This window comes from Mus musculus, chromosome 4, assembly GCF_000001635.26.
Source record: "Mus musculus strain C57BL/6J chromosome 4, GRCm38.p6 C57BL/6J".
Classification (NCBI taxonomy): domain Eukaryota; kingdom Metazoa; phylum Chordata; class Mammalia; order Rodentia; family Muridae; genus Mus; species Mus musculus.
In genome coordinates, this window is record NC_000070.6 from 19,699,705 (window position 1) to 19,724,516 (window position 24,812).

The window sequence follows — 24,812 nt, forward strand, 5'->3', positions numbered from 1 at the left end:
ACTCAAATCACGATTTGTAGTCCTTTCTATAAGGTCTGGGCTTTTATTAGGTCACACTTTAAATAAAAATCTAGATTACAAAGAAATTGTAAAATGTCAAGTTACCAAATTTTTCAACCCAGAAAAAAAAAAATTTCCAAATATAATGTGTACCATGCATTCTGGATATTTCACAAGTCACAGGACAAAAAGAAATGGTCTATTGTCATCTCCTTTTCCTCAGTGAAACACAGTAACAATGGGCTCCTCACTTCAGCTTACAAGGCAGCAGGGCTCCGTTTTCCACCACAATGGATATTTTCAGTAACCTCAACCATACCTTTGGTTTTTCCAGGAACTGCCCTCATTGTAAAAGTCTGTTGTTACAATATAAGATCTGACTGGAGTTGGAGAGATGGTTCAGTAGTAAGAGTACCGGCTGCCCTTACAGAGGACCCAGGTTGAGTTCCTAGCACCCAAATGGTAGCTCACAGTCCTCTGTACCTCAGTTCCAGGGGACCTGACATTCTCTTCTGCTTTCTGTGGACACCAGGCACACATGGTATACACACATTCATGCAAGCAAAACACCCATTCACACAAAAAAGTAGATACATTTTTAATTTTTTTTAAGTCTACCAGGTGTCGTAGTGCATACCTTTATTCTCAACGCTAGCAAAGGAAAGGCAGGCAGGTCTCTGAGTTTGAGGCCAGCCTGGTCTACAGTGAATTCCATGACAGCCAGCACTCCATAGTGAGAACCTCACTCCAAAAGCAAACTAACAGAATTGTTTTTAAGTCTGATTGAGTTCTGTTGGTCACAGAACTAAAGAACATTTAAGCAACAGAGAAGCATGCAGTCATCATCGGAGAGTAAAAAAGGACTTCAAGTTTTCCATTTTCATTGCCTTGAAACTTAAACCCTTTTGCATGATTTTCTTCCCAAGTTAATGTCCTTATGCTAAGCAATGGCTTTTTCCCAAAAGACATACCACGCCCACAGCTAACCTACTTTCTATCCAAAAGCACAAATTTCAATTTTGACACACTTCAATCAATGTATCTATTTCTGAGTTGCCTTGTCTAAGCTAAGTAAAATTCAGTAGGACTATCTAACAAATCATTATAATATCTAATTTAACTCTTTCAAGATTACATTTAGAAAAAAAGAAGAGATCGCTTCTCGGCCTTTTGGCTAAGATCAAGTGTAGAAAAAAAGAAGAAAGAAGAAGAAATATCTTCAGTCAAAGGAATTCTTTGGTAGAATGATGTTTTCAACATGGAAGCCAGGACCATTTTACCTGCCTGCTTAGGGCTATAAGCCCCGAATGTCAGCTTTCTGTAGTGTGTTTGTATCATGTCTTTGACAACTATCTGAAGCCTTTTAAAACAACCAGAAGGCTCAAATGTAAGCTCTTTTTATTTTGACTTTTTCCATGGGTAGAAAGGAACATCTTACCTAGAAAAATAGTCACATTAGGGTCCCAAATTAGAGTCAGTCTCTGTCAACAGTTAAGGCGTCCAAACAACCTTCTCAAGACAGTGTCCTAGACCCTGGGAGACAGGACTAATTTAAATGCTTAGGAAACATCCCCTGACTGTTACACAGAGTCTACATCTTGACCAACCAGTCCATACTGCATTAACCTAATGATGATGTTAACAAGTTGTGGCCCTAGGCTTTTAAAGACTGTGAGAAGGGAGCAATCTACTTTGCCCCTGTCTTTGTGGCTGATTTGTTGTTTGCTTGTCTTTTTCTTTTCCAGATATGTATATGGCAATATATACATATATATATCACACGCTGGCCTCAAACTGGAAATCCTCCTGCCTTGGCCTCAGAGTACATCACCATGCTTGGTATACTTGTCTACATCTACAGAACAGAGAATTTTACAAAAAGAAGGCTCACTTCGCTAACTCTCTCCACCCTGACTTAGCACATACAAAGAGCATTGCATATTGGCAAGTTAGGACGGATTTATGGCCAAGGTATCCTGCTTCAAGTCAGGACTCAACTATTTGCTTCCACCCACATTAATAATTATAAGCGTACCAAACAGCTATCCAAAGAACCTGTTTTCATTAGTTAAGCAAAGCTACAATACCTGCACTAACTTCTGTTAATGCTGGGACAGTTTTTAACTATCCAAGTAATTAAGGGGCAGGAAGAATGCCAAGAAACACCTTAGTGTAATTCCACCCATCTCTACTGACTCCAGCCTCAATCGTATTTCTCAGCACACTCAATCACCAAACTCCTTCAACGTACTGGGTTTTTTTGTGTTTTTTTTTTTTTTCCCCCAGAAACATGCAAGTTTATTTGCTGTAGGCTGTAGGGACTAGATTTTGAGGATAATTGTTTCAGTGAAATGCATTACCTCACTAATCTACAAAAATACAAAGTAATAAAAACTAAACCTTCATCTCAGTTAATCAGGCCATTACTTAGTAGCTAATTTGAACAATGCAGAAAGATACTAGGAAACTGAGACAAAGTGCCTGGAGGATTAAAATAATGAGAAAAACCCAGCCAGCTACTGATCACTTACTTGTATGGGGAAGAAAGGGATCCACTCCTTCAGAGGCGACTCCAGAGACTCTAGGATTCTATAGAGTAGTTTCTCCACTATAAAGGCATCCCTCAAATAGTCACACTTTTTTTTAAAGAACATATATATATATACACATACATACACACACACACACTGTAGATGTTTACAGACACACCAGAAGAGGGCATCAGATCCCATTACAGATGGTTGTGAGCCACCATGTGGTTGCTGGGAATTGAACTCAGGACCTCTGTAAGAGCAGTCAGTGCTCTTAACCACTGAGCCATCTCTTCAGCCCCAACTATTTCAAGATATTAAAAAAAAATCTGTGAGGTACACATGGCTGAAGAATGGTCAAGCAACTCTGCTTCTTTGAGTCTCATATTTAATCACAAGGTGTGAAAGGATAGGTCTCTGCTTACCATAGACCCATGTGATTTCACTCTCTACATGGGGTAATGTCCAACCAACACATGAAACTGGTTAATCAAACTGAATCAATGTGGAGTCATGGGGTATGTTCTTTCTTAAACCCCAATATCCTCAAAAAGATGTAGTCAGTCCTCCATGCTACCCTAGCATGTCAGATCTAACTGTAGAGCATCCTGCTTGTATGAAGCCCAGTCCTCATGTATGCTACTCAATGTTCACACAGACTGCGTTACATTGCAACCTCTATTAGTTACTTTTCTCAGGAAAAAATACCTGAGAAAAGCAATGTAGGGAGAGAAGTGTCAGTTTGGGGCACCCCTTCACAGCAGAGATCAGGACAGCAGGAGCATGCACCAGCTGGTCACACTGCACCGGAAGTCAGGAGACAGAGAGCCTAGCTCCTTTTCTCCTTTTCAGTCAGTCCCCAACTCCAGACCCTGAAATGTGCTGCACACATTCAATGTCTTCTCTCTACAGTTAAGCCTTTCTAGAACAAGGTCAGACACACCCAAAGGTGTGATTCTAGATTAGCACACAGCTTTTACATTTCTAACCAACAACAGAACCAACTGCTCCATTCTACTTGTGCAGTAAGGCAAAGGTACTGTCATTCGCACTTTAGACTCAACTCTCTCTCTGCCAGGTCCAGCTCAAAGTTTTGATTGTGGAAGGGAGTAAGCAGCCCTTCCAAGCTTCAGCTTCTAGTCTTTACATAACTGATGCCATTCTTATGTAAACCCTGTCATCATCCATTACAAGGTAGCCCCAAATGGATCCAAGTGCTCCCTGTCCCACCCTGGGCCAAAACTGTGATTTCACCAGAACAAGACAGAACTGATTCTCTGCCAGTCCCAGGGACGTGCCCTCCTGAAGAAGGCCTGCTTCCTTCAGCACTTGTACTCTCCAGAGTTCTAAACTGCAAGGTAAAGCTCACAGCCCTGTTGCAAAGGCCACATGGAGATAAAGGACTACAAAGAGAGGAGAGGAGTGTTCACAGACCCAGCTGAAATGTCAGCTGGCAATGAGGTACAAAGCCAGAAAGACCCCAAGAAGGACAACCTGAAAGCAAATAAGACAGCTGTTTTCAGTCACTTGGTGTTAGGGTGGATTGTTACAGAGCAATAGAAAGCTGAAACCACACGACTGGGTTCCTTGTACATCTGCACTACGTGCCCAAATACCCCAGGAAAAGAAGGGACATTCATTTTACTTTCCCAACATCAGCAGATAAAGTCTGTGTATTTCCTGATGCTAGTGACTCTATTGAGCTCTAAGTTCTAGGGAATAGGTTTCAGGTATATTGTCTCAAAACTGTGTCCCAGCAGCTAGCACAATGCCTGACATACAGTACCACACAGTGTATGCCGCACTTAAGAAATGTCAAGGCTAAACCCACATATGCTGTTCTTCACGGTAGCTTAGAAATTGTCTGACATATTACTTTAAAAACCCATATACCAAGGATGTTTAAATATGAATTCCAAGTGAACTAAGTGCCTTTAAACATGGAAGGGGTAATATCTAAAGTTGAATATACAATGGTAAACATTATTAAATATCAAAAAATCACTTTGGAATAAGATTCTGACTTATATGTCTCCCCATGCACAAAATAAAATGAAAAATAAAACTTTTCTAAGACTATGCTTTCATATATAAGATAATCAAACTTAATCTTCAAAACCAGAAATAAAAATCAACACATTTTCTAAAGCAAATTGACAAACATTTTACCAATGTTTCTTCAAGGGAGGATATCCATCTTTGTATATTTGCTTTATCCTTGACTAGAGATTAACTATTTGGTGATAAAACATTTATAAATATCCAAATTACCAACCAACAGCCACATCAAATGAAGTTACCATGTCAATACAAAGAAGGCAGCAAATACTTCAAACAGGCAGTCCTCATACATCTTATAACTTCAAAGTTCCATGTAGGTACATGATCAGAAGTTGGGTAAAAAAAGATAATGAATTAGGAACAAAAAAATGTACGTTTTAGTTCTAATTCTAAATTGGGCTGCTAACTAGTCATACAGGACCCTTTACCTTTAAGGTGTCAGTGAACTACTAGATTAGAACATGAAGGTTTCTCTCTAGGAACCTAATTCTCAAATGTCACAGGAATCATAGGATAAAGCAGAAAAGCTATCATAAAAAGAATGAAAAAGATTATGGTCATGCCATGAGCTATTCATCTCACTGCCAGCAAACTGAGGAAAATCCACATGTGTTCCTGCCAGGCATTCTTCCACATGTGTTGCTGACAAGCTCCTTGGACACCGTTTATAATGGGTAGTTTCCTGAGCTTTCCACTGCTCATTATAATTACATCATACTTTTATATAAAAAGTAAAACAATTCTGCCAGGTGGGCCAACACAGGTTGTTGGTCCCACTTCCTGAGAGGCAAAGTAGATTTCTGTGAGTTCAAGGTCCACACAAGGAGGTCTAGGCCAGCCAGGGTTGCAGAGTGAGACCCTGTCTCAAAAAAAAAAAACAACAAAAAAAAAAAAAAAAAAAAAACAAAAAACAAAACCAAAATACAAAACAAAACAAAAAACCCGATTCTAGTCCTTCCAATAATTATGAAGTCAAAGTTTCTATAATTAGAAAAGAAACCAAATAACAGGGGGACATCCCTTCTCCCAAAGAAACAAGTTTATATGGGTGCAGAGAAGTCAACCCGTTACTAACCAAACTATGCCTTAACTACCCTAGTGAGAATTAATACTGAATCCTTCCTAGAAAACTGACTGAAAATGAATGCTCATTTGACTCCTTCCGTCACATGCTGCCTCCTGTATGAAGGACAGGCATTCCTAAAGCAGAGAGGACCAGAAAAGTCTAAGGTGCCCTTCAGGTTTCTTCCCCCACTGGTGGTGCCTCTGCCATCTCTTCCCTGATCCCCAATCTGGAGCCACACAGACAGTAATAATTAACATGTCTGACCTGATACTGCTATCTGTCCTCCACCCACCCATAGCACCCCTCAGCTTCACTACTTCTCAAATACACAAAAGGAAAGATGAGTGCAGAGGTTCCAATGAAGACCTAACTGCCAGGAGTCACAAAACCTTAACTGGAAGGAGTCTCCTGGAACCACTAATTCTTAACTTATAAGACATTAACTGTATCCAATCAACAGCAAATTAGTTGTGCTCTTCTCTCCATAGAAAAAAGAAAACCACCAGATTCTATATGCTCACAAACTCCAGATTCTATATGACCACCCACAAGGAGCCTTGTAACAGATGAGCTAAACTCATGGGCAACTTTGTTCCGTGATATAACAACAAATTAAACGCAATATAATAGATAAAATTCTCTGAGAAGCGTGAACCACCATACAGTGGGTTACTGTCTCTAGGTACTTCCACAGTGAGGGTTATTAACTTTCCAGTAATTCTAAAAGCTGTCCCCAGCACAGCAGACAGCCTATGGGTTTCATGCAAGAGCTTCAGGTAATTTATGGACTCCCCTAAAATCACATCCACAAAGCATGGTTGCACATGACCTATTAATAGATTTCTTTAGTTTCTTTAGTTAGTAATTCCCCAAAGCCTATGAACATCATACAGGCCTGCTAAAGATAACACTTCTATGCTACCATCACTTTCCCGATGGACATGGGTCAGAATCATTATTTTAACTTTAAAAAAAACAATTATTTCAGCTGGGCATAGTGATGCACGCCTTAATCCCAGCACTCAGAAGGCAGAGGCAGGTGGATCTCTGTGAGTTCGAGGCCAGCCTGGTGTACACAGTGAGTTCCAAAGCAGCCACAGCAACACAGTAAGACCCCGACTTCTAAAAAAAAAAAATTTGTGAAGGGAAGAGGATGTGTTTGTGTCACTGTGCAAGTATAAGGGTCAGAGGACAACAACTTTGGAGAGTAGATTACTTTTCTACCAAGGGGGTTTTATGATCAAGTGTAGGTCACCAGGATTGGCAGCAAACACCTTTACCCACTGAGTCATCTTGGCAATTATTTTAACTTTAACTTGATTGCCAAATTCTATCCTGCTTTCCTGTCCTTTCCACTTGGTCAGACCCCTGCTATCTGTAATGATGGAAATCCTGGGGTAATTTATGAATTTCCAGGTTCCTCCTACCTCAATTCATACTACACAATGCCACTAGATTAATTTTTCTAAGCCAAGGTGTAAAATTGTTTCTTAAACTCAACAATCTCCTGTGGGCCCCACACTGTCTAGTAACCTGAAATTCATCTCAATTTAATAATAACTCTTGGGCCAAGAGTGGTAGCGAACCCTTTAATTCTAAGGCTGGGAAGGCAGAGGGAGATAGGTAGATCTCTGAGTTCAAGGCTAACCTGATCCACAGGGCAAGCAAGTTCCAGAACAGTCACATCTACGTAGCAAGACCTGTTCCAAAACAAAACTAAAGAAAGAAAAACCACCTTGTTACTGGTCTTGGTTTTTATTTCAAATTTTCTTACCCTATATCCGAAATCCTGCAGACTCCATCCAAACCCTCTTAGAGTCCTCTACATGAACTACAGTTCCTTGTTGACTTCTTGTCATCCTTCATGCCACCCTTCAGTCCAGAGTCCTCAAAATACAAAACCCCTTAACTCATGTAAGAAGTACCCTCTCTGAACTCGACTTGAGACAATTTTATATATTTATGAAACATACACACACGCACACAAAGGTATTCTGGGCATGGTGGCATAGACCTATGACCTCAGAGGCAGGAAGATGGCAAGTTCAAGGCCAGACTGGGCTTTGTAGTGAGATCCTGCCATTTATTCACAGGGACATAAAAGGAGCATCGGTATATAACCCAACACACATACCTCCTCCATAGCCTGCAAAGACAGAAGCTGCTAACCATTTGATCTACATATACCTCCAAATACCTCACTGTCATGCAGTTGATGCTTAATAATTGTGCAAGGATGTAACAGAAATTTCAGCCAACTCAAGAGATTACCATCTCTTTGAAGGCAAGAGACCTGATCAGCCATGCCCTGGGTTTCAAAAGTACAGTGTCTTAAAAGCAGCTCTACATTTTACGTGAAGAATTATTTGGAAATGTTAATAATCTATGTCTCAAAGAGCTAAGTCACATTTCTCAAGCATCTCAATTTCAACAGCTCCAACACTTGGACATTATCTTTGAATTTAAAATGTTAACTAGTTATTTAAAAAATGGTAATTTTCAGTCAGCTTAAGCACATAGTTTTATGGCTCAAGGAAGTTAGATAAATGAAAGAATGTCTTTTTTAAAAGGAGAGTTTTACTAGCAGTTACATACAGACTTGGTGAGACATGTTAAGTGGATTTATACATAAGCAAAAACTCTTACAGAAACCTACAGACAACTGTGAACAGGGTATTTCATCAGGGGTAAAAAAAACACCAAATGGGGAGTGGGAAGGTAACTCTGGCATTTTTTTCCATAACTCTAAGTAGCGGCATTTTAGGGGGAGGAATTCAATTTTATGCACACAAAAAGATGAAACATTAACAGGGAAAACACAGACATTTGTGAAATATTTTATGGTGGACGAGTAAAATATTTCAAAAGCATAATAGATACACCTTCTTTTTGGTAATAATGAAGAGGAATCGCTTAGAGCAAAAGAACTTACAACTCCAAACCGATGAGTAGAAAGCCATACAGCCCTAAGCCACAAACTGATCATTTAAGGACTGTAAAGGCTAAAGGCGACGGGCAAAGTACCAAATCCTAACAATACTACATTTTAAAAGAAGATTTAAAGGAAAAGGACCCAAATCACGAGATGAGGATTAGAAAATTTTGCAAGGTCACTTGAACCTACCAGGTCACCAAAGGTGGAGATTAAGATTGTTGGTGAGAGGAGGTGCGGAGTCAGTGAAAAAAAAAAAAAAGCTGAATGCTAAAAACGTGTCAGAAAAGGACGTTCTGAGGCTGGCGTCCCGGCTCGCGCCGGTGGGATCCGGGTGAAAGTCAGGGCAGCAGTTCTGAGGCGGGGAAGCTGGGACGCCAGCAAGCCGCCGGTCAGGAGGCTGAGCACTGCAGTCACCGAGCCACTTCGCCGGGCTCCGGTGTCACCCGCACAGGCCGGTGCCAGGGCCAGCTCGGGGCAAGCCCGGCGACCCCACCCCGGCGAACTCCGGCCCGGCCGCCCTCCAGAGCCCCGCTGTACTTACCCGCGCAAAGCTGCGGCTCCCGGGGCCCGCAGCCACCGCGGCGGCGCCTCCTCAGCCCTCCGCGCCCAAGATCGCCATCTCGCAGCAGGCGTCGGCCGGGCAGCTCAGGCCGCCCGCAGCCACTCGGATCCCGCACGCCAAGCGCGCCGACACCCGGCCCTCCCCCCACCCACCCCGGCCTACACCTCCCTTCCTCGGGAGCGCGCAGCGTGCTCGCGACTCCGCTGCCGCTGCCGCGCACGGGCGCGCCTCCCCGCCGGGGCCGCTCTGAGCCTCTGGTCCAGACCGGGAATCCAGCTGCCCTCGAGCATGCGCAGCGAGCGCGCGCCCAGCCCGCCTAGGGGCCACTCCGCTCCTCCGGGTCTTCCAGGCGGTCAGGCGGAGAGGCACGCCAACCAATAAGGGAGAGGAGGTGGAGCCAGAGCCGGAAAGGGGGCGGGGCAGCCGCCGGGAAGCCGGTGGTGACTTGTGAACAGCAGCTACCTGGTCTGTTCAGTCAGCTGCAGAGCTTCCTGCATAACCTCAGGGAAGACCCTCCAGGCACGTCCGTGCTTTCGCAGCCAAAGTAGGCTGCGAAGGAAAACCCCTTGACCTCGCTTTAATATTTGATTTAGGGTCCATTAGTAATGGTAGTCACACGAGACCATTGTGTTGGTAATGAAATTGTTCCTTTCTCTTGGCACCACAGTGGCCCAGGGACAAAGCTACTACTGATTGAGCAAGTGCATATATCCCTTTTCGTACAGTTAATGGACACAGTAATTCTGAAAGGTAGCTGTCTCTTGACTCTTTGACACAATGAGTCAACTGGTTTAGAAAAGAGCTGTTGGTAATTTACATTGCGAGAAAGGTCACACTGCAGTGTAATGACCACATTACTCACCATATGGCCCGCCATTCTACTTCAGAGAAAGAACAAAAGTTCTTCCAGAATAAATAGTACATTTAGCCAAACACCTCAGCTAGACCTCACAAATTAATTTAAACCCACCCCAGAGCCGACTAGTTCTCTTGTCAGAAAAGTTCACGAATCCTGGCTTCTTGTTGCCTGTGACACCTTTAACTTCACTACTCCATAGGTAACAAGTTCTCAGCCTAATCACCTTGTAACATTTCTGTTCTAAATATCTTGTTAACATTAAACCACCTTTCTGATTCACTCCGTTGTTGCTGCAACTTTTGAAGAAGAGAAAAAAGTAGTCTACCAAGAAGAACACTAAGGCTCCATGAGTATTTGTAGGACTCAGTAAATACCACTTGAATGAACAAACGTTCATTCTTTTCCACTCTGGTCCATTAGTTACTAGCCCCTAATTTTACATATAAGTTAGGGGCATATGCCTATGGTGCACAAAAATCTCTCAAAAATGTACATGACAATTTTACTTTTCTTCAACCTATTCCTCTTGCTGTGATAAATGACTGGTCCAAAACAACTTAAGGGAAATGGAGTTTACGCTGGCTCATACCTAGTGACCGGAGCTTGAAGCAGCTGGTCACAATAAACCAGAAGTGAGGAAATAGAGTGAGAGGCATGCTTATCATGCCTTTGTTGCATATAGCCCATGGAATGGCCCTGCCCACCTCAGTTACCAGAAGCAAGATAATCCTTTGAAGGCAATGTCAATAGGCCATCTCCCAGGTGATTCTAGATTCTGTCAAGTTTCCAGCGGACACCAAACATCATGTCACTCTAATGCTTAAGGTCATTGGGCACAGTAATAACCTGTCCACAGGTCTTATGACAACGTGCTTTTCAGAGCACCTTCAAGCTCATATGCTATTTGTAGTGCTAGGAGATTACTGAATGTGTCCACTTGGCTGTGTGTTTAAACTGTGTTGCCTTTACATTTCCTGGACCCTTTTTTCCCCCCTGTAAGATCTCTGTAAATAAATGTACTAGCTGCTTCAAAATGCTCTTCACAGGGGCCTGCCTTTCTCCAGAGCGTGTACAGACTTCTCCTTCTGCCTTCCTGTCTCAGTCTCTCACTCCTCCATTGGTTCAGACTTTCCCTAAGGCCCCAAGAGAAGCCCCTAGGTTCTCCTATGCCCTAAGTTGACGCCTAACATCAAATATGTGTTACTGTTGAATATTTTGTAGTTTCTAGTGAACACCGTTCTTTGTATCTTCTCATCAATCATTTCCCTTGTCCTTGTTTACTGTCTCATGTTAAACCTGCCAAGGTAATCACAGAGTGCGCGTTAAGTTTAGCCCCCCTGAAACACATGAACAAGGTGCCGTGCAGAGAGAGTGTAGGCTTAGGAGACACATTGCTGGGATCAAAGCACAGCTTGGCCACTGCAGACACAGTCTCACTTTCATGACCTTAGAAACTACCTATGAGGCCTCTCCTTTCATTTAAAAATCAAGCAAAGCCCACTGTAAACTGTATTTTAAGACTGCATTGATCCATGAAAAAAAATGTGTTGACATTATACTTTAAAATATTATATTCGATATTTACATTTTTTGTATCACTCTTCATAGGAATTAAGCTGCTTCTGTGGGCTCTGAAAGTATTGTGAGCCACAAGCATTGCACCTCTGTTGCCTAGTACATGATCCAGCCCAGGTGCCAGCACAAGCTATGAGTTACTTGATCTGATTATACCTAAGCTAGAAAACTGGTATAGTGATAACTACATGACATAGTAAAAAATAAGTGATTTGCTACAGGTACAATACTTACAGACATCTAACACATAGGCTAGTCTAAAAACTACTGCTGCTGAATATTACCAAGTTCCACACATCACGGCTTGAGATTACTGTGCAGGTGATCAAGGTAGAGTCCTTGTGAGCAAATATGTACTTATTATTGGTCCATAATTATCTGCTTTCTAACAGAACTATTCACTGTTTCTTCATGTAATGTAAATATTGATGAAGGTGAAACTTTTGTCTTTGCCATTTTGTTTCGTTTTGACTTTGTGAATTCATTTCATCTTAACAGCATATAATTTGTCTGTTTTCTAGTTGCTTAACGATTTACCTTTTCACTAAACAATAAGTTAGCATTTGTTTTAGAATAGTTCATAGTACTCTCCATTCTATTTGTCTAAAAACTTTTCTCTATCAGTAGTGGTCTTAAAAACTGTGCTCTCAAATTTGTAGATAGTTCTTTCCTCACAAACCAGAACCTAATGTGCTTCTAAGAGGGCCCACAGTGTGCAACTTGGTTCCAACATATGTAACAAAGCTGAATTGTTACTCCTGACATTGTATCATAAAAAGACATTATAAGTCCATGCCTCCATCCTCTCAAATCATTAACAGCTGCCAAGTGGCAAGAACATGCTTAAGCTTCCTATGAAGGACCACATTGTAAGAAACTATGCCATCTTGCCTGCGACCAAGAGGGACCCAGGGACCCCTACCAATTACCAACCACTTCAGTGACTCCAAGACTTCAGAGAATGTCATCTTGACCATGGCCTAACAGAGATATGAAACAAAAACCATTCAGTTAAGTCTTTCACATGCCTGACCCACAGAACCATGAATGGAATGGAATGGCTTTGTTATAGTTCAAAGCCACTAAATCATGGGATATAACTTCATATCCAGTAATAGAAAGCAAGTTCCCTAAACCAGTGGTTCTCAATCTGAGACAATTTTGCATTGCAGAGGAATTAAGTGATGTCTTAAAGTTGCCTCCCCACCCCACCCCTGTGTGTGTGTGTGTGTGTGTGTGTGTGTGTGTGTGTGTTCCTTTTATTAGGAAGTTGGTTTTGACTACTGTCTAGAGGATGGTGTTAAACATCCTTTATGCACAAGATAGCTTCCATGCCCCCATAAGAACCAATCAAAATTGTCCAGCACTGTACTAAAGTAACGTTACCCATTTTTCCTGTACTTGGCAGTGCCACACAAAACAACCTGCTGCTCCCTTCAGGTCCACACAAGTCAGAGAAATTAAGATGACAGCAGACTACTTGCCTCTGAGCAACTCTCTCCTACTTATTGTTAGGCAAGACATAGGGTATAAAGAATGTTAGACTTAAGAGTTGTTAAGAACCAGGCTTGGTGGTGCATACCTTTAATCCTAGCACTTGGGAGGTAGGGGCAGGTAGATCTCTGTGATTTTAAGGACAGCTGGGTCAAAATAGTGAGTTCTAAGACAGACAGTGCTACACCATGAGACAATGACACCCTGATTTAAATAAATAAATAAATAAATAAATAAATAAATAAATAAATAAATAAAAGTTAGGAATAAACTGAAGCAATTGTATCTTGGAAAACTGCATCTTATTCACATATCCGGGTTCTTCCATGAATCAGAATTAGTACACACACACACACACACACACACACATTAGAAAAGTGGTTCATACAATCCAGAAGCAGGAGAAAACGCCACCTTGTTCAATGAGAAAGAATCAGAAAGAAGTTTACACATCTCGCCTTTTCTGTCCTGTTGGCCTCTAGCCAAGGTTGGTGCTCTCTCACATTCAAACTAAGTTTTTCCCGCTATGCTTGAAACACCCTCATAGACAAACTCAAAAGGAATGATCATCCTGAGTTCCTCCTCCTGGTTCCTCTCCTTCCTTCTTACTCTTTTTCATATTTTTCTTTATTTTCCTGAGATTTTTGGGGTTTCCTGGAGACAGAAGTTTACGTAACCTAGATTAACCTTGAACTCTTTATGTAATTGAGGCTGGCCTTAAAACTCTCATCTTCCTTTCTCTATCTCCCAAATGTTAGGATTATAGGTGAGACTGAGCTCAGATACAGTTAGCTTTCTGCTATGGTCAAAGTACAAGTTGATTATATAAGTGTGAGAACAAAGAGAGCTTAGTTTAATTAGCCATCGGCAAGGCACCTGCACAGTAGATCAAGGGAATGCCAGTCAGTTAACAGTCAGCCAATAGTCTCAAGGTCAGCTGCTATGTTAGTCAGTGTTCTCTAGAGTAGCAGAATGAATCCCCTCATCCATCCATCCATTGAGAAAAAGAGAGAGAGAGAGAGAGAGAGAGAGAGAGAGAGAGAGAGAGAGAGAGAGAGAGAGAGAGAGAGAGGTGGGGATTTATTAGAATCACTTACAGGCTGTGGTCCAACTAATCTAGCAATGGCCAGCTATGAATGGAAAACTCAAGAATTCAGAGGTCTCTCAGTTCACAAGGCTGAATGTCTCACCTGGTCTTCAGTAGATGCTGGAATCCTGAAGAAGTGAACTCTAATGCCATGAAGGAATGTACTTTCTAGCAAGGTGAGAGCAAGGATGCAAAGAGCAAAAGCTTCCTTCTTCAATGTCCTTATATAGGCTGCCAGCAGAATGTATGGCCCTGATTAAAGTGTGCCTTGTGTGCCTTCCCCCTGTGAAGATTGGGATCAAAAGTGTGTGTCTTCCTACCTCAAAGGTCCAGAATAGAAGGGTACTCACCCACTTTTGACCAAGCAAAAAAAGTTCACACAAACTTGCCCTCCATTTCTGGATTGTAGTTCATTCCAGATATAGTCAAGATAGCAACTGAGAATAGCCATCATAGCTGCTAATAAAGCAAAAATCAGAGACAGACATAGGGAAGTTTTGGCTGCTCCTGATTAGATAGAGTCTGAACCAGTTATCTTTCTGGTTGGGTCAAGAGAGCATGCACAGAATGTGTGGGCCCTCCTTTGGCTCAGTCCATCATAATATAGAGAACAAACAATCTCATAGTTAACTCAGCCTTTGTCCGGTTTCTGTTGTAACCTTATAAAAATGTAAGACAAAACAAATGGAGAAACAAACACACTCTTGATCTTTTTTCCTCTCTTAGGAGTTTCAGTTTTCTTCTGATTTTTACTTTTCTGTAACTGTCATGAAAAAAAGCTTCCTTCTGCCTTATTTAGGTCTAGAGTCTTCATGTCTTTAAGCTTTACTGGAACCATGGTCTCAAGTCATTCTTTGGTTTCTGTGCCTGATATCCCAAATCCCTGAATTAAGCACAATTGGACCCACAAAAGTCCTGCCTCACTCCAACCCCCTGCGTGACTTCTAATACACTGTGTGGAGACAAAGGCTGAGTTTATCTTACTCCTGCAGCTTATAAGGCAGGACAATGCCTGGCATCCTGTGTGGATCCAATACATACTTGTTAAACAGATTGCTAGAATAATCCTAAACCGCCCAGACTATTCCAAAACCTTTATCATCTAATTTACTCTTTTGATTTACTTATAAGAACTCATTTTCTTGGAAAAGTTGCTTTGCCCAGATTGTCTTCTGTAAATGATTGCTTAATATATGTTTTACAATTCTCCCTACTAGGAGATGCTACTCACCCTAAAATACTTTTCTTAGTTATAATATGTGTATTCCAAAGAGTACATGGTTGGGTGCACACTCATATGGGCCAATGTACTTATGCATGGAGGTCAGAGGTCAACATTTCTCTATTGCACTCTACCTTGTTTTTTGAGAGAGTGTCTTTCACAGAACCAAGAGGTCACTGACTGGCTAGAGTGCTGTCCAGCAATCCCAAAAGGTCCTCCTGTTTCTACCTTCCTATGCTAAGAATATTGATACATATCATTGCACATGGTGTTTTTGAATGCGTGCCCAGATTCTAGACTGGGGTCCCCTTGCTTATATGGCAAGCATTTCGTGGTCTGAGTCATCACTCAAGCCCCACTTTTGACTTTACTCTACCCCATTTATAATTAATGTGTAGCAAATAGTATACCTTCAATATTGATAGGTTGAATAAAAGAAAAAGACAAGAGTTGCTTTTTATGTTTTATTATTTTGATGCAGTGGCATAAAAGCTGTTAATTGAGAGATGCAATCATGGAGATAATGCAAGTGATCACATTGTGGACACCCTAAAACTCACACGCACCATTGACCTTGTGCCCTGATCCATAGATTTTTTTTTTAAAGATGTATTTATTTATTATATGTAAGTACATTGTAGCTGTCTTCAGACACTCCAGAAGAGGGAATCAGATCTCGTTACAGATGGTTGTGAGCCACCATGTGGTTGCTGGGATTTGAACTCTGGACCTTCGGAAGAGCAGTCGGGTGCTCTTACCCACTGAGCCATCTCACCAGCCCTCTTTTTTTTTTTTATTAAGATTTTTGCCTTAGATTTGCATGGTTTCTACATAAAGTGAGAGTGCTAGCCAGTGTACTTGATTATTTGATTTTGATCAATAAATATTAACTTAAAACCCTCTTAAATTTTGTAATAGATGTGGAAAATTCAAGGAAGAATTAAATGAGATTCTTAACCATATGGATTTTCTACTTTAGTTTTCTGTAACCAAAGAGAAGGATGATCATCTATGACTATCAAACTAGACTTTGTCAGAGAAGCATAGGAAGGTTGAAACAGGACCGTTTGGGATTGCTGGACAGCACTCTAACCAGTCAGTGACCTCTTGGTTCTGTGAAAGACTCTCTCAAAAAACAAGGTAGAGTGCAATAGAGAAATGTTGACCTCTGACCTCCATGCATAAGTACATTGGCCCATATGAGTGTGCAATTACTAATGTAGGTGTTTAAGAGTGGCTATGATCTTGTAGAGAATAGGGCAGTCCACAAAGAAGGGGGCACGCTGGAGAGAAGCAGTGTATGCAAACATAAGAAAGGCTGCTGCCAGTCTATAGCTTCTTATAAACTATGTTTGAAGCATATCCTTGTTCACTCGTGCTTCCTATTTCACTATACTAATCCAGGTTTACAAATACTTTTCAAAACGTTTGTCTTTTGTATATCTGCAATCAAGTTTCCCTTAAAAAAAAAAAAAGGAAGTCATTTTGAGCTTTATTCTACTCCTGTGATGACAATTCACATTATTTATACAAAGGAACTTGCATTTTAGGCAACTGCCTACCAAGTCCATACAAGATGCGGCTTCTGTATCCCTCCCAGAGTTGCCTCTTTGGTAGCTGTGGGTGATCACTGAATTTCATAGCTTTACCAAGCCTTTCACTGTATGTCAATCATTGCCTCATTTCTAACCCTGCCTGCTGTCTAAGAAAAACTCCCCTCTTAACATAGCTATGGCTACCATTTACACCACAGGATCATGAGCCACCATCCCCAGAGGCTTGGCATGTGGGAAAAGATGTTTGAACTTAGAGGCCTGGAACTTTATTCACTGATGACTAGAGGTCTGGAAGTGTCAACATCTGGCCAGGCTCGAGACAAATGGCACTACTGCAGCTCTGAATTCTCAGGTTACCTGGAAATCATCCAGGAACAGAAGCCCAGCTCCATAAAGAAATTAACCAAAGAGAGGATCAGAGAAAGGAAATGGTATTCCCTAGAGAGAAAAAAAAGAGAGAGAAAGTCAATAGTTTTGGAGATTTTTCAACATTTATGAGGTTCTATAGTACTATTTGTAGTTGGATAAAGTAAGACTCTCACTTATCCTTTAAGTAAATTCTCTTTTCACCTTACCTATTGGAGTACCTTTTAGAGATTCTTAAGCAAATGATTTTGGAACATACATTGACATAAAGTGTCTTCATATGGCATTCCCCCAAAGGTTCACGTGTTAAAGTCGTAAAATAGAAATAAGGAATCTTTATGATACAGCTGTTAATTGAGAGACGCAATCATGGAGATAATGCAAGTAATCACATTGTGGATGCCATAAAACTCACACGCACCACTGACCTTGTGCCCTGACCCACCCTCAGGTTTAGTCACCACTCTCAGTGTTCAAGGAATATCATGGAAGAGTAGGCAGAAAGAATGTAAGTGCAGGGAAGTGGGAAGGAACACTGTGAGATGCTGAGTTCTGGGCGTGGCATAGCTTTGCACTCATGGCTCACAACAACTGTGATTGCCAGCATGAAGCTGCATAAGAACAAACAGCCCAAATCCCAGCATAGGAGTTAGAAGGGTTCCAGAGGCTCCATCCCTAGATAAGGAGCTTTTAGGAGTTTATGGGAGAGAGTCACTTTTATTTGGGGGTGTGGCAGCTGGTTGTTTGCCCATACTCCAGTGGATGGCCCCACACTCATACATATATAAGCAGTACTAATTATACTCCATCAGTTAGATTTTTAACATCTTAAAAGAAGATAGGAAATATAAAGTTTGGAGGGGGCAGTGTTTGGGAATTCCCAGGGAGTTAGGACAGTTAAGGTCAAAATTCATGGGGCACACATATACAGCTATCAGAGAATTATAAAAATAGTATACTAAAAAAATTAAAATGTTAACATTTTACTATCTTCTGGACATCTATTTGTACCATGACACCAGTTTTTTAAAAATTAAAAATTTAAAGCTGTGAAAAAAAAAAGTTTCCAGTTATAAGATCCAGTCCCCAAGTAGATTATGAGGGCTTCTTGGAAAGATGTGGCATGTCCCCTGACACTTCTGTCTTCTGCTGGTGTCCTGGTCCACTCTGAAGTGAGCAGTTTGCCCATGATGTACTTACTGCCTCACCACAGCCCCAGAAACAACAGAACTGGCAACCATGGAGTGAAACCTCTGATACTATGAGGAAAATAAACCTTGTCTCTATTCAGTTCCTTTTCTTAGGTTTGCTGTCATGGAGATGAAAATTGTTTGATGCAGCCCTTCAAAGTCTTGGCTAGTGTGATCTCAAATCTGGACTCACAGGTTTTGGTCAGGTACATGTCCACACAGCTACCTGTGTTTCTTCTACCACTGGCCACAAGTATACCTCCTAGATACCTGACATTTTAAAACCAACTGATGAAGTTTTCTTGGAAAGCAAGCAGGCCTAGAATTTACCTATTTCTTTTAAGATCTTTTACAACCAATGCTTAAAGTATAATCTCTTACTTTCAGTTGGCAAACTTTTCTAATCTAGTACAGATTTACAGGACACCTCGGGACTAGAGCATACTCAGTGGTTGAACATGTGTCAAGCCATGGATTTGATTCTCAACACTGGGGAGGGAAGATACAAGAAACAAAAACAGAAGAGCATTTGTCAGAATAAACATGCTGGCAGCATTCCTGGCACTGACATAGGGAAGGGAAAACCAAGTTCTGCTAGAATCACATTTTTTTTGAAACACAGTGCCAGCATGTGCCATTTTAAGTCTCAAAAATTAGAGAAGGCAAGGTCCTGCCTGGGTCAAATCAAGCAGATTTGACTCGTGTCAGAAAGCAAGCAGATATTCTAGATGTGGTAGTACAGAAGAGGTAAGATTCAAGGTTAAAGGGAATCTGATATCAATGGCATTAAAGCAATCAGGAAAAATAAACAAGCAGACCGTAAATCAGGGAGTGCATGGAGGGAGCAGTTATTTCAGTCAAGGAGTGTCTGCTGAGAGAGGCTCCAGCCACTGGAACAGCTCCACACGACTTTACAACATTAGTGTTTATGGATCATAACAAACCATTTGTGGCCAGAGAAAGCTCCAGGACCAGTCAGAGAACTTCAGAGAGGTTGTCTCATAGGATGATTGCACAGTTTCAGGCTTTGACTGGTTCACAATTCCCTTAAGGGCCTTAGGGGAGGTGGGGGTGGGGTGGGGGTTCACTGGAGCCAGGTTGGCAGCTTGGAGGAGATTTTATTATTGAATAACAAAGTCAGGCTTTATCCCACTGTTCTGGCTTAATGTCTTCATAGCACTTATCATCATCTGAAAAACGAATTTATTTGCTTGTTATCTGGTTCTCCACCAGTGAAACCCAAGTTTCTTTAGAGCAGAGACTGACCTGCTTCCCCCCTCCTGTCCCATTGCTGTGCTCTTAGTACCTGGAACAATGTCTAGCTCTTGTTCTGTTCTCAGTAAAGACTTACCAAATAAACAAAGCCTGCGAAGTGGGCCAAGGGCGTACACTGCAGTCCCACTGTGATGATTCTCACAGTCCTTGGTTAGAGGGACTGCATACGAAACACTTCTAGAAAAAAAATGGCATTGATCTTTACCCGTTCTGTTCTCTGGTCCAATAACGCAAGTTTTCTAAAAAGAGTAATTTATGTAACTGTCCTCACTGTTTGTTTCTGCTTTGCAAGCCCTTAGCCATGCTCACCTCCTTCCATCTGCTTCGGAGATGTTTCCTCCAGGCTCCTTAATGCCAACTTTTATCTAATTCTTCTCAATAAATAAATTCCTCAACTCTCACAGCTAGTAAAACACACTTCTCAGGGAAGAATAAGTAGGCACTATTTTAGAAAACAGATGCAATAGCTAGGTGTACTTTGCCCTTTGAATAGCAGCCACATGGTTCAATATGTATACAGCGCTTGTTTACTAGTTACTACCTTTCTGTAGCTTTAATTTTTTTCAAAACCTATTATTAACGAAGGGTCTTAAACACTTTAACCTCCCTTTAGCCCACCACCCACCAGAAGTAGTAGAAAAGAAAGAATATGCTGGACCTGTTTAGAAAGGTTCTTCGGAGCAACTCCCATCTGTGTTGTCTGGAAATCGGCAGTTCAGTTCACAGGTTATCAGTGGCAGCTCGATCTACTGGCAAACATTTCACGGATACATCAGCTGTCCAGTTCAGCAGAGTCAGGATAGCAAAAAAAAAAAAAATCAGCAGTGGTGGCACTATCTAGCAAAGACAGCCAGGCCTCAGTCTCGGCTCCAGTCAGCAGGAACTACCAGAAGGAATGCCAGGAGAAGTTCTCTGTGCCTCTCTCAGCAAAGCAAAGATCAGCAAAGAGGCAAAACCTACAAGTGTTGCCCAGCTAACTCTATAAGCAAGCCTAGCTCAGCCTCCATTACTCGCAAGTTCCATTTATACCCTCTAAACATCACGTGTCCTCCACGTGTGTTGCCTCAGCAGGAGTCTTTTTTATGAGAAATTATATTTTATTGGATATTTTATTTATTTACATTTCAAACGTTATCCACTTTCCTGGTTTCCCCTCCACAAACCCCTATTCAATCTCCCTTCTCCCATGCTTCTATAAGGGTGTTCTCCCTCACCGACCTGCCATTCCCATACACTGGGGCATTAAGCCTTCACAAAACCAATGGCCTTTTCTCCCGTTGATGCCAGATAAGGCCATCCTCTGTTACATATGCAGCTGGAGCCATGGGTCCCTCCATGTGTACTCTTTGGTTGGTGGTTTAGACTCTGGGAGCTTCAGCATGAGTCTTGCCTCAGCTGACATCACTCTGCCAATCAGCCTGAGTCCAAGGAAGCAGCAAGAAACTACAGCACACCATCAGAAAATTTTTGGTGCATTTCTCTCTATGGAGTCCTGACAAATGGAGCTCAACTATGTAATGTAAGGCAGACTAATACATGCATGCCATTAGCCAAGAATCCTTCATTAGTCCTTTCATGTGCTTGCTTTAGCAGAACATCCTTTCTCCTGTGTCTGCTTCAGCCAGATGTTCCTTCACAAGTCTGCCTTAGCCTTTCACACCTATGTGCACTTCAGGAAAACACTCTTTGATGTGCTTGTCCCAGCCAAACACCATCCCACACAACTGACACTCTGGAGAATCCAGATGTTTCCCTGCTCTACTTCCTTTCCAGTCTTAGAAAACTCTACAAGTAAATAGAAATTTGACCCAGCTCTTTCCAACATGTATTAGGGTTTTACTTATTAGCTCAAATATCACTATCCCTGAAATACATTTTTTTAGTGGCATAATCAAAGCAGAAAAAGTATTCTGTTGACAAAGATAAGATCTACAGGTGGAGTTCAGAGATTGAACACGTCTCTAATATGTACATGACCCTTAAGGTTTGATTCCTGGCATTCAACACACACATAAACCCTGAACAACACACACACACACACACACACACACACACACACACACTGGTAAGTTTTGAAGATATTAAAATATATTATATGATAACTATATGCAGCAGTATCTCTCTCTCTCTCTCTCTCTCTATATATATATATATATATATATATATATATATATATGAGCAAAACACCAGAACAAATTTTATGAAATTGAAGAACAAAATAATGAGCTTTAAAATATGGCAATTATATTTACATGAATGAATAAGTTCACTATTTATTGATCATCTATTATTTACAATCTTCTGAGATGGATAATCAACACAATACAAAGAAGCATAGCTAAGGTCTGTACTTGTCAGATCTGTTGGGTTTGACAGGATGTAAGCAAACCCGTTAGCAGGGTGGGAATGGAAGATCAGACTTGTCTAGAATAGTCACTAAAGATTTCAGAAAAGGGGTAGGATGGAAAAAGGCTTGAGGATTAGATGACAGAACTTGTGTTAAGAACTTCTTTTAAATCCTGGGAAGTTCACAAAAAATATATAGCTGACTTGAATGTAATTATGACAAAAACTTGGAAAGATCAGAGTTTCAGCTGGAAGAAAAATTTAAAATTTCAAAATCTTTAAGAAAATCATCATTTCATTTGAAAGCTGCTTCTTTTCCATCTTTTCCATGGTGTTTGGTTATTCTTGTTGTATAAAAACTGCACCAACACAGTAATTTGAACCACTGTGTAAGACTAGGGAGATGGCTCAGTAGAAAGAGTGCTTATTGTGCCAACATGAGGCTCTGAGTTCAGGCCCACTTCATCCAAGGTGCAGCTCCCACAACAGTGCAACTCCTATAGCCCTGGTACCAGGATGTGAAATAGACAGATCTTAGAGGCCCACTGGCCAGTAGATCTAGCTGAAATAGGGATCTCCAAGTTCATTGAGAACCCCTACATCCAAAAATAAAGAACAGAGAGTGGGTGGAGGAAGACAGCTCCACACACAGCCTCTGGTTTCCACACAGAACTTTCTATAGCCCACATGCATGAATGCAAGCATACACCACACACACAACACCCCACCGATGTATTACAGAGCATTGCTTCTGTGACTTAGAAATAGGAAGAGGGCTCGCATCAGTGAATGGCTTCTCCCTGCCTCATACTACCTGGAGCTTCAGCTAGAAAGACCTGGAAGTCAAGGTTGACTTGACGTCTCAGTTCTGGAACTGCTGGTACAAAGGTTCTGTCACGTGTCTGGCAGTTATGCTGGGCTTTTGTTTTTATTGGACGTTAGCAAGTTGTTGAGTATCCCTCTCAACATTAGGTTTCCATATGTAGCTTGAGCTTTGAGCTTTCCTCTTCCTCTTCCTCCTTCCTTCCTTCTTTTCTTCCTTCCTTCTTCTTTTGGTTTTTCTTTGTCCTATGTCCAGACTGTACTTTACTTCCATTGTAGACCATGTTGGCCTCAAACTCACAGAGATATGCCTGCCTTGGCTTCCTAAGCACTGGGATTAAAGGTCTATGCCACTATGCCCATCACAAAATCTTAACAGCACCAACCTGAGCTGTCTTGAAGCTTCACTCTTCTCTCTGTCACATAATTGATAAAATAAAGCTCTCACACAAAGCCCGTGCCATTTGAGTTGACTCAGAAAATTAATTCTGTCTGTCTTCTCTGAGCTCTGTAGCTTGAAACTGACAATGCTGAGAGAATCTATAGAAACTGGCAAGTGCTGTCCACCAGGCTTTCCTCCAGCATTTAAAGTCCCTAATATTTGTAATCGGTCATTACCACAGCATAACTCAGCCTGTCAATTTACTTACTAGGCCACTTATTTCCTATTTATACACCTTGCCATTCTATTTCTAAATAATAAATCTATGATACAAATTACTAATCTGGTCAGATGTCGTGGTGTGTGCCTGTAATCCCAGCACTTGAGAAGTGGAGGTGGGAGGAGTCCAAGCTCACCCTCAGCTACGTAATGAGCCTAGGCCATACGTGACTGCAGCTAAACACATAAATGCAAAATAAAGGCCCAGGGTGAAACAGAATGTCACCATAGTAAGAACTATACTAAAACAAGAACAAGGGCTGGAGAGATGGCTCAGGGGTTAAGATGACTTCTTTCAGGGAACCCAAATTGTATTTCCAGCACCTATACCATGTGTTTCACAACCAACTCTAGTCAGCACAAGGGGATGCAATGCTTATGTCTGGTCTCTGTAGGCACCTGCACTCATACACACACACACACACACACACACACACACACACACACACACACACACACACAGAGAGAGAGAGAGAGAGAGAGAGAGCAGTAATATAATAATAAAATTTAAATAAATAAAAAAAAACTTGGATGTGTGAGATTTCATTCTACTTGAAACTTGCAAGTTTGCTTTCTGCAGTTTTCTGGACATTTGGTGGGGACCCCTGGGCTGTAGATCAAGGACTGAATCAGTTACAGTATAAAATCAGCATGAACTTCATGTTTGCATCTCTTCCCCAAGCAGCAAGGAACAATGGAAGATTATAAAAACATTCTGAACGTGTCATGGGTTAATGTCCCTCCTGAGGCATCTTATCATTAAGGGGATGAATTTACTTAATGCACTGCAAGCAAATTTTGTCCTAAAACGAGACAGTATTCTTATTATGTTTCATGGCAAAGAAGCCACTCTTTCCTCCTGCAGGAGGTGTTGACTTTTCTGAAGAGTCCAGAAAAGATGATCAGTACCCGACTCCCTGATGCTATTTTTCAAAGGAATGAAAATTACCTCACTTAGGTTCATGCTTTGAAGGCTTAAGCCTGGCAGCTAGCAGCTCCGTTTCAGGGGCTTGTGAAAACTTTCGGAGACAGGCCTGCTTGGAAAAATGGTCAAAGAGGGAACATTAGCCCTGGCCCTTGCCTGCTGTTCTTCCTGCTTCCTGTCCTCCATGTCTTCTACCACAAGCTCCTGCCCCACCCTGCGATGTACTGTCCTGGTACTCACAACAAGTAACTGCAGACTGAACCTTCTGAAACCACGAGC

At 41.5% G+C, this 24,812-nt stretch overlaps 1 protein-coding gene and 1 long non-coding RNA gene across 6 annotated transcripts in view; both read right to left on the minus strand.

Moving 5' to 3' along the window:
* Wwp1 (WW domain containing E3 ubiquitin protein ligase 1) overlaps window positions 1-9,300 on the minus strand; it is a 100,709-nt gene extending 91,409 nt beyond the window's left edge. For all 5 annotated transcript variants that reach the window (NR_074090.1, NR_074089.1, NM_001355222.1 and 2 more), the window contains exon 1: window positions 9,135-9,300. The gene's annotated coding sequence lies outside the window, so the exon portion shown is untranslated. The remainder of the gene's footprint in view (window positions 1-9,134) is intronic.
* A 7,781-nt stretch (window positions 9,301-17,081) lies between these two features.
* Window positions 17,082-20,182, minus strand: Gm12354 (predicted gene 12354). The gene is made up of 3 exons (NR_151541.1): window positions 20,089-20,182; window positions 19,856-19,956; window positions 17,082-17,386 (listed from the first exon to the last, which is right to left on the minus strand). It is a non-coding gene; the product is annotated as a predicted gene 12354 (long non-coding RNA).
* Between the last annotated feature and the right edge of the window lie 4,630 nt (window positions 20,183-24,812).